The 12,259-nt window shown below is 38.2% G+C and overlaps 1 pseudogene across 1 annotated transcript; it reads right to left on the bottom strand.

Annotated features, from left to right (window-relative positions):
• Window positions 1-866: 866 nt before the first annotated feature.
• On the bottom strand, window positions 867-3,546 carry LOC309810882 (serine/arginine repetitive matrix protein 1-like; annotated as a pseudogene). The gene has a single exon. The product of its transcript is annotated as a serine/arginine repetitive matrix protein 1-like (transcript).
• Window positions 3,547-12,259: the final 8,713 nt, after the last annotated feature.

The following is a 12,259-nucleotide window of genomic DNA, read 5'->3' as shown; positions in this document are numbered from 1 at the left end:
ATCCACAAGCTTTATACGACTTTAATTTAAAAAAAACAAAACAAAATTAGTGAAAACAAGACACTGTTTCAAAGTCTGGGCCCTTCCAGCTTTCCAAATACAAGAGCTCTGAAAGTTGTATATACCAATCGGAAGAACAAGACAAAATTATGAATGGAGCCATGACATTTTATAAAACAAATTTTTATATAACTGAAGGATGCTTCCTGGGACTAGCTAATTGTCTTTACAAAAAAATAAAAATAAAAAAAAACAGAATACAGTGAAATTCCAGTGTTCCAAATCAACTTGTTACACATCAATATAAACCCACAGTGTCCTGGCGAACAACATGCTTTCATTTTCTGTCTCATCCTAGAGCTCAAATCCTGATTCATTTCAGCAGAGACTCCACAGGCAACAGGAAAGATTGTGGCATTAAAATATTCATTTATTCTTTTGTGGGCAAAGCTTGCAAAAACCACACAAGGTTGAAAGCATCATAACTTAAATGGGTACTAAGACTCAAAAGAGAAAAAGGAAAAGAGAAAGAAAAATATAAAAAATATAAACAAAAACCTCTGGGAATAGACGGGCATTTAAAGGAACCATAAGAAGGCCAACAATATTTAAACCCCCTTTTTTAAAAAAGGGATGTTTTTTTGGCTTAAAATATTTCACTCTAAATGAATTTATGTCAGCTATCAATGAAAGAATGTCACTAATATACTGTGGACACCTTTTGCAATGTAAATCCATGCCCTTTTTTTTACATGGTGGACTTCAACGTAGCAATTATTACAACAAATGTTATAGTCTAAAGCTCAAACACATTTTTAGCAATTTTGAAACTGAATTGCGTACAAACCAAATAAAATTTATATAACAAACATTTCCACCTAGGACTGTAGGGACACTTGAGCCTTCCTCATTGATCTCAGGGCCTTTTCACGTAGGTGCTTTTCTAAGTCATCAAGGTTATCTTCAGCCTCACTTTCCGTCTCCTTCTTAGGCTCTGGCCCTCCCTGTGCTGATGCGGTTGTGGGAGCAGCAATGGCTACAGGGGTTACAGGAGCTGCAGCAGCTGAAGCTCCAGCCTTTTCCTTCTTGTGCTTTTTGTGCTTCTTGTGCTTCTTATTCTTTTTGGGTTTCTTATCCTTCTTTTTCTTCTTTTTCTTTCCACCTCATTCTGGGTCTGGGTTCCTTGCCAGTGATGGGCTTGGTCTTGGGCTTTTAGCCTTTTTAACCGGTACCACTGGTACCCAGTTGGTAGAGGGTGACTGAGACTGGACAGGGGATGGAGGTGCTGGGGGGGTTCTAGCTGCTGGCTCAGGAGATCCCGAGATAGATCGGAAAGATGAGACCACCCCCAACCCCCTTACCAACTGAGGGCTTGGTGAGGCAGCTTTCTTTGTCTTTTTGGGTTCTGGAGTCCTGGAGACTCTCTTAATGGGCCTAGAATGTGGAGATGGGGACTGCCTTCTTTGGGGTGATGATGATGCTCCTCTTCAAACAGCTGGAGGACAAGAGGAGGTCTGAGGAGCTTGAGGCCATGGTGAGGGCGAATGCTGTTTGTTTGGTTGTGGTGATCAGGCCTCCCGGGTAGATCAGCTCCGGGAAGACCCTTTCCTGTGCTTTGATGACAAAGAAGGCAAACGTCTCTTGGTGACTGGGGAGCTTCTTTGTTTGGAAGATGGCGAATGGGAGACCTGACGGTTTGGTGGTGGAAATGGTGATGTCCTTCATTTAGGAGGGGGAGGGGGTGAGGCTGTTCTTCTCTTTGGAGGTGGAGAAGGAAAATATGTCCTCTGTATTGGAGGAGAGTATCTTCTTGGGAAAGGTGAGCAACCACGTTGGGGAGGAGAAGTTCTTCATTGCGGCGGTGGCGTGAGACCCGCGGCGACTAGGCAGAGGAGCAGGACAAGGAGAACATCGCCTTCTGGTGGGCAGTGAGGAGGGACTTCTCTGTCTACCACGAGGGGAAGTCTCTTCCTGGCACTTTCGAACTGATGGAGAGGCACTTAGGGAAGAGGAATGTCTCTGCCGCCTGCCTACCTCACCATTCTTCACGTGGGACCTTTTGGGTCACTCATCTTCTGAGGAAGAGGAGGAGCCAGAACCAGATGAAGACTGCTGGTTCTGTCGTCTGTACTGGCATCTCTGCTGCACAGAATCGGCTGCAGCCATTTGACCACCTTTATATTCTTCTGATTCAGATAACTCTACTTTTCTAGGCTTGGGTGCTGGTGAAGGGGGCTCTCTTTTCTCAGTACCTTTATATTTCTCAGTACCTTTATGTCACTTTACCTGAAGTTCTCCCTGGAGACACAGAAACACGACTTTTCCTTGTACGGTTTGACTGCTGGGGTGTCGGGGAATGACGAGTTTTTGGAGGTGGAGTTGCTGGAGGTGATGGCCTATGACTTCACCTTGAAGGACTTGCTGAAGGAGATAACCTATGAGTTTTTCGAGGGGGGCTGGATGTCCTCTTTGGAGGCTTCTTTGGCAGTGACCGGGAACGAGATAAAGAAGATGATGAGCTACTCCTGGACAAGGATGCCGATGAATGCCTTCTTCGTCTGACTGGAAATCTACTCCTTCTATGCCTTGGTGGAGGAGGCGTTCCTCTCGGTGGAGTTCTTCTTTGAGGAGATGGCTGTCTCCTTGGGCTTGGCCACCTTCTAGGTGAGTATGATCTTGACCAGGATCTATGGCGCCTTCTCGGTCAAGTATGAGAAGGAGAGCGAGAACGTCTCCAGGATCTTGACTTGGAATGCAACCGAGATTTGGTCGGGTCTTCTCCTTTTCCTTTTCCTTTTCCTTTTCCTTTTCCTTTCTGGAGTTTTTCTCTGGAGAAGGTTTTTTAGGCTCTGGTACTGGTTCAGGCTTGGGAACTTTCAGGATGTCACTAGTAGAAGTGGCCTCTTGTACTGAAGGTTATTTTACTTTCACTGATGGCTCTGGGAGTTCTGGTTTTTTCCTTCTTCTCTGGAGCAAGGGAAGGATTCTGGCTCTTGGTTCTGTGATGGGGAGATTGAGAATGACTGCACTTTCTCTCTCTCTCCTGATAGGGGAAGATAGTCTTCTAGGGGAAGGAGATCTGGATTTGCGTCTTCTTGGGCTTTGAGACCACTCCCTTTTTTCTCTGCTGCTTTCTTTTTCTTCCTTATCCCTCTTATCCTTGTCTTCATCTTGCTATTTCATAGATACCAACTTTTCTTGTGCAATCTGTCTCTGTTTTATTTCTTCTTTCTTCAGTTCTAGGAAAACAGAAGGGATTCCAGCAATGTTTCCTTGTGCACTTAAGAGCAGGGGCCACAGTTCTCCCATAAATTATGTAGCACTTTTTCCATTCAAAAACCCAGTCAGGTTGATTTGCATCATTTTGGAGTCTGGATTCTTCACTTCCAGCTAGTTGAATATAAACTCAATCACAACATCATCTTCAAACCCAAGGGTTTCTGTTACTCGTTTTGTTATCCAATGCTTTATAACGTCCAAATTTACTTTGCTCATGTCCACCTGTTTTTGTAGGCATTCTGCGAATTTCAGCTGCTTCAGTAGCTTCTTCTGTTCTGCACTTGTTCTGTGGAAGGATCCCACGTCCATCTTGTGGCCTCGCTCTGAGATCGCTCCCTATCCCAGGGTGCACCGGCCGCCGCAACGGAGGGGGAGACCGGCAGGGAGAGCCGAGCCAGAGCTGGGTCGCAGAGCCTGCCGCTCTTTCCTGTGATTTTGTAGGTAGAGATTTTAGTATCTTCCTGTTTGTGTGCTTAGTGTTCAATAATCATAATTTGCTAAAAATATTCAAAAGTTGGAGTTTTTAGTATCCCACTTGTTGAATATTTTGATTAAAGATTCTCAACTGATCTTAGCAAAATGCAATAAATACAGGACACATTTATAAAAATATTTAACACCAATATCAGACACTTAGGTTGATTAACGAAGTGTTTTGTGAAGTCTCAAATATTTTTAAAATCTGGTATTATATGAACAGTAAAGAGAGAAAGCATGTTCTACAGTACGTTTATGGTTCAGTTACTCTGTTTATATATAAAAATTTTGTTAAGCTTTGTCATCTACAGCTGATAATTTCATCACTAGATGATTGGGACTTATTTGGATGTAATTATGAATTATGTGTTCATATTTCAAGCCAACTTGAAGTTCATTTTTTTGGTCCATGTATTTCTTAGTTTAGCAAGAATACTACTTTTATCATTATGCTGTAGCCTACCAACATGTGCATTCCTATTATCACCACAGAAAAAAATACTTTAATGTTTAAAATTTTCACCAAATTTAAATAGCAATCACAATATTGTCAAATGTTTCATCTTCAACAGGGTGAACTTCTAGATACATTTGATTCCACATTTCAGAAGAAAAACATGAAGTTATTTGAATTAATTGATTTTTATTAGATTAATACTTCCATTTCTGTTGACTTCTAACAACATTGACATAAAATCATCATCTTTTAAACATTTGTGAAGCTATTCCTCTGCTGATGAAACCAAACACAACAACCTATACACATGTTCATAAAAAATTGGAATGAAAGAAAGCAAAGCAAAATAGGACAACTGTCATCAGATCTAAATGAAAAGTCATGTTTAATAAACTGATGTGTAAATACATCTTCTGCAACTGCATGTGTTAAATGATTGCCTTTTTGCACAGTCCTTTTAAAATGAATTCTAATATTTTGAGTAGGTGCTGATTTTTTTTTAGTGTATCTGTGTCTGCTGATTTTTAGGTGATCATAAAATATCACCACAGCCCCTATGATGAATGTAAATATTTACACACATGCTGTACAAATTGCAAGTTGTACAAATCATCTACTTTTTTGAGATTCAGAAATTCAGCCTTAATATTTAATTAAACATGCTCTTCCATTTTTTAATTTATTGCTATCAAAAGGGTATACAGACAGTCCCTGCCTTACAATGGTTCGACTTAAAGTTTTTCGATTTTACAATGGTGCCAATGCAATACACATTCAGAAGAAACTACTTTGAATTTTGAACTTTGAGCTTTTCCCTGGCAGTAGGATACTCTCTTGTGAGGCTGGGCGGTGGCAGTGAGTCATCAGCCACGTGATCATAAGGGGAAACAATCGATTGATACATTTACAGCCATTCAGCACCCACACAACCATTCTGTTCTTCACTTTCAGTAGAGTATTCAACAAATTACATGAGATTTTTAACACTTTATTATAAAATAGGCTTTGTGTTAGATAATTTTGCCCAACTGTAGGCTAATGTAAGTGGTCTGAGCACATTGAAGGTAGGTTAGGCTAAGCTATGACATTAGGTGTAATAAATGCATTTTCAACCTAATGATATTTTCCATTTATGGTGGCTTCATTGGGATGTAACCCAATTGTAAGTAGAGGAGGATCTGTATTGAAAACTAAAATGTTTACCAAACAATAAAATAAATAGGTACTTGTATATTTGCACCTTATTATAAATGACAAAACCACAGCAGCAAGTATGCTCTGATTTTTCTCTTATATGTACTAAAGAATTACTTTTCAGTCTTTAATTTCTGCAATAATATTCTATACTGAAATATGTTTCATGACACCTAACCTATAATTTGGCCTCTTCCCAACTGTTTCTAACAACTTGAGAGCTGCTGACTTCAGGCATCAAACAGGCCTCAGCTCAGGTGATGGCACAATGGCTGGTCCACCAAATAGCCAGCAAGGAGAGTGGAAGATGGATTTCTCCCACCATCATCTAAGATCATCTTAAGTACATAACTAATCCTCCTTTCAGCTTCCTTACCTATAGAATGGAAGTTCTCTCTTGAGCCAGAATGCAATAATCTTTGACTAGGTAAATGCCAAGACTAAAGGACTACATACACTCAAGAACCCAGTGAGTGGAGAACAGATTTGTGGTTGCCAAGGAAGAGGAGGGATGGGAGAGGGATGGACTGGGAGTTTGGGATTAGCAGGTGCAAACTATCATATTGATATATAGAATGGATAAACAACAAGTTCCTACTGTATCACAGGGAACTACATTCAACATCCTGTGATAAACCATAATGGAAAACAATATGAAAAAGAATGTGTGTGTGTGTGTGTGTGTGTGTGTGTGTGTGTATATATATATATATATATATATATATATGTATAACTGAATCACTTTGCTTTACAGCATAAATTAACACAACATACGTCAATTAAAAATAAATAGATAAATAAATAAATAACAAATAACTGCCTAGTGAGGAAAGGAGGCAAATATTCAGAATGGATCTACAGGTACTGCAATTATATCTAATAATATGGCAAAAGCTGAATTTAGAAGAAGTTGTAAAATTTAGCTGTAGATGCATTTTTGTTGTTGTTAACAACTGTCCCTTTATTGAGCTTTCAAGTTCCTTCTAACCACCTTGAATTCCAATGAATCACTAAAATTTCAAGACAAGTTGGGAAACAAAATACGTCTAGCCTTAAGGTAAGAAAAGTTGAAGAAGAAAGGAAAAAATAAAAACAGTATGAAACAAAAGAAGAAACTGGGACTAAGACAGTAAAGGAGAGATACAGAGAAGGAATGAGTGACTATCCCTCCTTAGTGTCTGTCCATTAGTAGTTTGATCATAGATCCAATGTACACACAAAATTTACCTTGAATCATCTAAACATTTATCAAACAGTAGCTTCACAGATAAAATAACAAAATATTTATGATGGATGACTTTAATTCTTTTCAAGAAGAAATTATTTTCTCAGGGTTCAGGTAATTATTCATTGCAAAAATAGCAGGAGATGTAAACAGTGACAGCTGACCATAAACTGAGCCCATAAAACGTAGGAAATTGGAAAGGATGATATTTTCTACATGGTCAAAATTAAAATGTATCTATTTTTCAGTACAGCAAAAGCTTATGTATGGAATTTTGACTTGTATATAAAGTGTTATTGACCCGGGGACTACATTACAAAGCAGTGTCCATAAAGTGGGCAACTGAAAAAATCTTAACTGCCCACTCAAATTGGAACCAACCCCTCATTTGCAAAATCAATTCATACACAAAATATTTCAAGTAAATTTCTATAAGTAGGCATTTGTGTGTTTATTATTAATCATTTGGAAACACCCTTTACAAAATAAATGATTGGAATAAGAAAAATTTTTGAATGTCTTTAGAAATCTTAGTTGCTCTAATAATTCCCCCAATACTACATTTCTACCACATAAATTTAAAATAAAGTTTATAAAAATACAAGAACAATACTTTTGTACAAAAAAAAGCATGCAGACCTTAAAAACTCAGGTCATGAAGAAAACAGTTCCTACCCTGATATGTGTTATCCCCAGCCCCTGTGATGAACACTGCAAAGGCACTGTTTTGTCTTCCAGAATCTCTATATTTGTGAGGACAAATGACATTACACGTGCGAGGTGCCTTGAGCTCCTAGAAAAGATCTAGCATACACATTTTATCTGTTGATCACCACTACTCTATCATTTTTTATAAAACCTGGATTTCTCAAAACACATATTTCAGCAAAGCTGAAGTTGAAGTGTCCCATTTTATCACTTTATCTGCAAAAATATGGGTGAAAAGACAAGTACAAATTCAAATAGAAAATGCTATTTTTTAAAATATGCATCATGATTCCTTTTGAGTGAGTGAATAAACATGAAAATACTTTTTCCTTTCTTTTTAAAAAAGTCCTTTAGTTTGTAAGCTTTGGTCATGGTAAAAACTAATTTTTGAAGGTGTCTCCACCCATTTTGATAAAAGTCAGTACCTACATTGTGCTTGATGTTCTGCTCTCGAAGACAGAACCAATCTTTATAATAGATTTTATTATGCAGCATTTTGTGTTGTGTCATAATTGAACCATCAGATTTCTTTGCAAAAGGGGTGAAAGACGCCACTTTTTCTACCAAAAGTTATTGAACAGCTTACACTGACCATCACTTGAATATTATTTCAAAGATTTATTTTCCAATAAACTTGAGCATTTAAAAGCTGGAGGAATCTTAGGGAGAAAATTCTAGCATAAACTGATTGCACTACTCACTGTTCAGTTAGCAGCAATGATTTGGATTAATAATCAAAGTGTCATGAAACACGGCAAGTTTCACCCAATCCCAGATTATTTAATGATAAGAAAAAGCCAGGACAGGCAATACAGCATAGAGACCCACAGCATGGCAGAGGTCCTGTGACTACACTCCAAACATGGGTGCTCAGGAGAGGCAAGGCTGGGTGTATACAGACCACCTCACTCTAAGTAAGCCATCAGCAGTAAATTCCCTGTAGCATGTATGCATTGCTAGTCACATTGGTCCCTTAGGACATGCTCTCCTTCTCTGGTGGAGCTACTTCTTATAAATTACAGTGGTTTGGCAATTACAGCTTACTCAATAAGCTATCCCTAAGATGAGGTACTGGTGTTCTGTAGGTATGTACCTACACTCTGGATCTTGTATACAGTTCCTTGGACTTGAGTCACAAAAGGATTCAATTCAGTGTCAAATTCTCAGGTGTTTCAGAGGTTTGAGGAAACATGGAAGACCATGTATTCTATATCTATATCTATATCTATATCATCTATTTCTTTCCATAGATCAAAAAATTCATCTAAGACCCTAGGACACATTTTCTGTTTCCACTTCCAATTTTTTTCCATTCATTTTGCCCTTAACTTTCTTCAGGTGAGTGTTCATCCCCACCACTTATTTACAATGACCCACGGAAGATTCTCTTGAATTATTGGGTTGGCAAATAGTGCCTTCAGTTTTTAAGTAAAAATAAAAGACACATTTTTCATTTTCACCAAGAACTTTATTGAACAATGTATTCAATAAAATTCAATAAACAACCCTTTTGTTCCACTACCTTCTGCCATTTTTCAGGCAAGTTCATAATGCCATCTTCCCAAAATTTTTATCTTTTTGAGCAAAGAACTGTTCCAGGTGCCTTTTACAGTCTCCCCGGCAATTGAAATTTTTTCAATTAAGAGAATTTTGTAAAGACCGAAATAAATGGAAATCCGAAGGTGCGATGTCTGGTGAATATGGCGGATGAATCAGAACTTACCAGCCAAGCTGTAACAGTTTTTGCCTGGTCATCAAAGAAACATGCGGTCTTGCATTATCCCGATGGAAGATTATGCATTTTCTGTTGACAAATTCTGGAGGCTTTTCGTCAGGTGCTGCTTTCAGTTGGTCTAATTGGGAGCAGTACTTGTTGGAATTCATCTTTTGTTCTCCAAAAGGAGCTCATAATAGAGGACTCCCTTCCAATCCCACCATATACACAACATCACCTTCTTTGGATGAGGACAGGCCTTTGGTGTATTTGGTAGTGGTTTCGCTTGCCTCACGATCTCTTCCATTCCACTTTATCGTACAGTATCCACTTTTCATCTCCCATCACAAGTTGTTTTAAAAGCAGAATGTTTTCATTACATTTAAGTAGAGAATCACATGTGGAAATACGTCCAGAAGGTTTTTATCGCTTAACTTATGTGGAACCCAAACATCAAAGCAATTCACATAACCAAGCTGGTGCAAATGGTTTTCAATGCTTGATTTGGATATTTTGAGTATGTCGGCTATCTCCTGTGTGGTACAGCATTTATTGTTCTCAATTAACGTCTCAATTTGACGGCTGTCAACTTCAACTGGTCTAGCTGACTGTGGAGCATCATCCAGTGAGAAATCTCCAGCACAAAATTTATAAACCCCTTTTGACACGTTTGATCAGTCACAGCAACTTCTCCATACACTGCACAAATCTTATTTTTGTATTTAAGTTGCATTTTTTCTTTTCTTGAAATAATAAACCATAATATGCCAAAAATGTTGCTTTTTTCTTCCATCTTCAATATTAAAATGGCTACACAAAGATTCACCAATTTTGATCTCTTTTTTAAATGCATGTTGATATGACAGCTGTCACATACAGTCTAACAAAATTGTTTCAAATGAAGTTAAAGACAACTAAATGCCATTAGAGCCATCTTAGGAAAAAAACTGAACAAACATTTTGGCCCATCCAGTAAAAGGCCTGAATCAAAAGACTGTTATCCAGCTGAAGCATATCAGTAGTATCAAATAATCCTTCTGCTCAAAACTTCAATTACTCACACTTTTCAATATCTTATAAAAGGCTAGTCATCCTCTTAACAAGTTTGAAATCCATTTTATTCTATTTTTTAATGTTTTTTAATTAGTTTCTGCTTTATAACAAAGTGAATCAGTCATACATATACATCTGTTCCCATATCCCTTCCCTCTTGCGTCTCCCTCCCTCCCACCCTCCCTACCCCACCCCTCCAGGCGGTCACAAAGCACCGAGCTGATCTCCCTGTGCTATGCGGCTGCTTCCCACTAGCTATCTACCTTACGTTTGGTAGTGTATATATGTCCATGCCTCTCTTTCGCTTTGTCACAGCTTAACCTTCCCCCTCCCCATATCCTCAAGTCCATTCTCAAGTAGGTCTGTGTCTTTATTCCCGTTTTACCCCTAGGTTCTTCATGACATTTTTTTTTCTTAAATTCCATATATATGTGTTAGCATACGGTATTTGTCTTTCTCTTTCTGACTTAGTTCACTCTATATGACAGACTCTAGGTCTATCCACCGCATTACAAATAGCTCAGTTTCATTTCTTTATATGGCTGAGTAATATTCCATTGTATATATGTGCCACATCTTTATCCATTCATCCAATGATGGACACTTAGGTAGATTCCATCTCCGGGCTATTGTGAATAGAGCTGCAATGAACATTTTGGTACATGTCTCTTTTTGAATTATGGTTTTCTCAGGGTATATGCCTAGTAGTGGGATTGCTGGGTCATAAGGTAGTTCTATTTTTAGTTTTTGAAGGAACCTCCATACTGTTCTCCATAGTGGCTGTACCAATTCACATTCCCACCAGCAGTGCAAGAATGTTCCCTTTTCTCCACACCCTCTCCAGAATTTATTGTTTCTAGATTTCTTGATGATGGCCATTCTGACTGGTGTGAGATGATATCTCATTGTAGTTTTGATTTGCATTTCTCTAATGATTAATGATGTTGAGCATTCTTTCATGTGTTTGTTGGCAGTCTGTATATCTTCTTTGGAGAAATGCCTACTTAATTCTTCTGCCCATTTTTGGATTGGGTTGTTTGTTTTTTTGCTATTGAGCTGCATGAGCTGTTTATAAATTTTGGAGATGAATCCTTTGTCAGTTGCTTCATTTGCAAATATTTTCTCCCATTCTGAGGGTTGTCTTTTCGTCTTGTTTATGGTTTCCTTTGCTGTGCAAAAGCTTTGAAGTTTCATTAGGTACCATTTGTTTATTTTTGTTTTTATTTCCATTTCTCTAGGAGGTGGGTCCAAAAGGATCTTGCTGTGATTTATGTCATAGAGTGTTCTGCCTATGTTTTCCTCTAAGAGTTTGATAGTTTCTGGCCTTACATTTAGGTCTTTAATCCATTTTGAGCTTATTTTTGTGTATGGTGTTAGGGAATGATCTAATCTCAAACTTTTACATGTCCCTGTTCAGTTTTCCTAGCACCATTTATTGAAGAGGCCGTCCTTTCTCCACTGTACATTCCTGCCTCCTTTATCAAAGATAAGTTGACCATATGTGTGTGGGTTTATCTCTGGGCTTTCTATCCTGTTCCATTGATCTATCTTTCCGTTTTTGTGCCAGTACCACACTGTCTTGATTACTGTAGCTTTGTAGTATAGTCTGAAGTCAGGGAGCCTGATTCCTCCAGCTCCATTTTTTGTTCTCAAGATTGCTTTGGCTATTCAGGGTCTTTTGTTTTTCCAAACAAATTTTGAAATTTTTTGTTCTAGTTCTGTGAAAAATGCCAGTGGTAGTTTGATAGGGATTGCATTGAATCTGTAGATTGCTTTGGGTAGTAGAGTCATTTTCACAATATTGATTCTTCCAATCCAGGAGCATGGTATATCTGTCCATCTGTTTGTATCATCTTTAATTTCTTTCATTAGTGTCTTATAATTTTCTGCATACAGGTCTTTTGTCTCCTTAGGTAGGTTTATTCCTGGATATTTTATTCTTTTTGTTGCAATGGTAAATGGGAGTGTTTTCTTGATTTCATTTTCAGATTTTTCATCATTAGTGTATAGGAATGCCAGAGATTTCTGTGCATTAATTTTGTATCCTGCTACTTTACCAAATTCATTGATTAGCTCTAGTAGATTTCTGGTAGCATCTTTAGGATTCTCTATGTATAGTATCATGTCATCTGTAAACAGTGACAGCTTTACT

The sequence above is a fragment of the Mesoplodon mirus genome (assembly GCF_964341445.2).
Source record: "Mesoplodon mirus genome assembly, chromosome: 10".
Lineage (NCBI taxonomy): Eukaryota > Metazoa > Chordata > Mammalia > Artiodactyla > Ziphiidae > Mesoplodon > Mesoplodon mirus.
This window is presented reverse-complemented; position numbering and strand designations above follow the sequence as displayed.